Raw genomic sequence first — 3,090 nt, forward strand, 5'->3', positions numbered from 1 at the left:
AAAAAAAAAAGAACTACCAGCCTATTTGGTGGCTCACTTTTGGAAGTCAAGGCAGGAGGATCACTTGAGGCTAGGAGTTTGAGGCTGCAGTGAACTATAATTGCACCATTGCACTCCAGCCTAGGCAACAAATGAGACCCTGTCTCTTAAGAAAAATTACCTAAGCTCACAGAACTGTCATCAACTGGAACAGGTTTCAAAAACAAGACTGATGATAAAGACAGCCCTGATCTAGGACTGAGGTAACCAGAGTTCTGTTTCTAATAATACCATACATGTCTCCTGCTTGGGCTCTGAAGTCAGACTGCCTGGGTTCAAAATCCTGTCTGTACCACTCAGTAGCTGTGCAACTTCTCCCAGCCTTGGACTCCTCTCTTATAAAACGAGGATGATAATAGTACTAGCCTCACAGTCAGGAGGGTTAAATGAGATAATGCTGATGTGCGCTTGACCTCAGCACTGAAGTGCCTGCTATCATTATCTACACAAAGCATGTGACTAAGGCTGACTGCAGACAGAAAAGTCCAGTTCCTGGACACCTTCCCTGGAATGAGTGAAGGTTGACTTCTTGGTGTCTCACAAATGTCCCAAATGTTGCCTCAGATGTGCTCCATTCTTACCAGGCACAGTGACTAAAGAGACAGCAAGGTGACTCCAGCACTGGACTGACAGACTCTCCGAGGCTGGAGAGGCCCTTGTGGGTGCGTGAGTCATGTCTTAGGCCAGGCTGAGTGAGACTGCTTGTTCACTTCCTCCATTATTGAGCTTTGGGCACTACTGGAGGTCCAGGCACAATTGCTCAAAAGGCCTCAGGAGTGGTTTGAGTGTTGCTCAAAGTGGGGTCCTTGAGTCATGCCTAGGGGTGCTTGTTAAAAGAATTGCTGGGCTCCAGCCCCTCTAACCCGAAGTACGCTGCAGCCCAACAGAGTCGGCGGAACAAGGTCTCCCAGGTGGTCCTCATGTCATTCAGGTTTGACTCCCAAAAGTAAAATAACCCAGGAAACAAAGGGATACAGTCGGGCAAGTTAGGCACAGCTGAGCTGAATTAGCAGGTTGCTCTGTGGTCTTATGGAAGAGCTGGGGAAGCAGGCTTGTTAACTAGTTCTAGCCTTAGGCCTGCCTTGAGGAGTCTCCCTGCTCCTGTGGGGCACTCAAATTCTTGGGGGCTGGCTGACCAACCATGTCCTTAAACTTGAGAAGGAAGAAAGCCAAGGGCTTGCCTTGCACCCTGTTTAGGTCTCCCAGGCAGGGGAGATGCCGTCCTGGGGCAGCTCCCATTTCTGTACCACGCTCTAGCTGGCTCCTGGTCCCCAGGCTGGCTTAGAATCCAGTCAGACCAAAGCACTCAGGCCTGCGCACCAGGCTGTATTCTCAACAGCCTCTGGGAACATGAAACTAGAGCCTTCTTTGTCCAAAATTGTTTCTCTAACCTGAGGAGGAAATGCAGATAGGGAAGGAGTTTGCTGACCTCTACGCTGCTAGATGGCTAGTGGTCAAAGAATCAAACTGTCCAAATGCTTCCTTGCTGAAAAGTTCAGATGAGCCAGGCTTGACTCTCAGTGGGAGTGGAGTGGCCGTGTCAGGCTGACCTATGCTAGGGTTTTGGAAGCTCTCCTGGCAAGCCATCATCACCTAGCTGGTTAAGTTGTTGCTCAGTAGCTCAGTGTTTTGTTGGGGTTGGGCGTGGGGAGGGAACTTCAGAACCATGGCTGGAGTGGGAGCATCCACCTGTCTGGACTGGCACAACAGCTACACCCCTTACCTCTGTGGTGACATTGCTCCAGCTTCCTGAACCGTAACATGGGAATAGTAATAGCACCAGGTGCTGTTGTCCGAGGCTTAAACGCCTAAGTGTGAAAAGCCCTTGAACTGTGGCACTTAGTCCTGAACTAAGACCCAGCAATTCTTAGGTCTGTTTGTCTTCCTAGGTCCTGGGCAGTGCAGCCATTTCTGAGTTTTATTGAAATGATTGAAATGTATCTCAAGTAAACTGTCGCCTTCTCTTGGATGGAATAAGGGCTCTGTGCATTAAAATCCTTAAAGGGGAGGTAAATGTATGCTGAATGCCAAAAGACACTAATAAATAAGCTTTGCTTGTTTTCTGAAAGAACTTTTTACCTTTTGGGTGGAAAAAAAATGGATTTGGGAAATGAAATATACTCTTGCTGCAGGCTGTAGCCACTGACCCCCCGGTAGCTTTGCCTGTCCTTCATTCCAGCCTGTCTGCAGGCACAGAGCCTCTGCAGCCACATCTTGGGCCTGCTGGTGTTTCTTGCCCAGGACGGGGTATGATAGTAGTCAGGCCATTGTTTTTCAGCCTTCCTTCACAGGGGCCCCCTGAGCAGGTCTGCCTGGTGGGGTGAAGTAGAGACAGACAAGCCTGCTAACTCGACTCAGAGGCCACTTGCTTCAGCCCACTCTAGCGCCCAGGCACACACACGCAGCAGCCTGGGCGTGTCTAGAAGAGCACAAGCAGGTGGCCGTGGACAACTCAGAACCCGCCGAGCAGGTCCCTTATTGTGCCCTGTGCTAATGCCAGCTGCCCAAGCAGGCCCCTTGTGACTGCCAGGCCCCGTTTAGGATTATTTTCCTCTCATGTCCACTGTAGGATGAGGCTCTCGGATACTCGTGGCCTTCTCTGGGCAAAGTTATCCAACACAGTCTCTGCTATTAAGAAAGCTGTGCCAGAACCTTCCATTTCAGTGCTGAGCGTGGGGAGGGATTAAGCCTCCTGCCAGGAAAAACAAACCTGGCAGCCTGCAGGCCGGCAGAGAGGTGTGCCACCTCCTCACCGCCAGCTCCCGCAGTGACCCAGGAGCCTGGCATGAGCCATGCAAAGTCAGTTCAAGAAATAAGCAAATGGGCTCCAAGAGCCACTACCCACATCTCTAGCCCCTAGTCCCCCCACAGGGGAGTCCCAGTGGCACTGTGGCAGACTACAGCTCCCATACATGGTGGGTGGCTATTTCCTGGTGCCATCACCAACCAGCTTGGGGAGGGCAGGGGCAGCTCTAGGGTTAAAGGATGTAGCCAACAACTGTGGGCCATAAGGCCACAGCAAGGCCAGCCAGCGGAGGCCCACTGCAAATA

Source organism: Otolemur garnettii, unplaced genomic scaffold (genome assembly GCF_000181295.1).
Source record: "Otolemur garnettii isolate 467f Iridium unplaced genomic scaffold, OtoGar3 scaffold00115, whole genome shotgun sequence".
Lineage (NCBI taxonomy): Eukaryota > Metazoa > Chordata > Mammalia > Primates > Galagidae > Otolemur > Otolemur garnettii.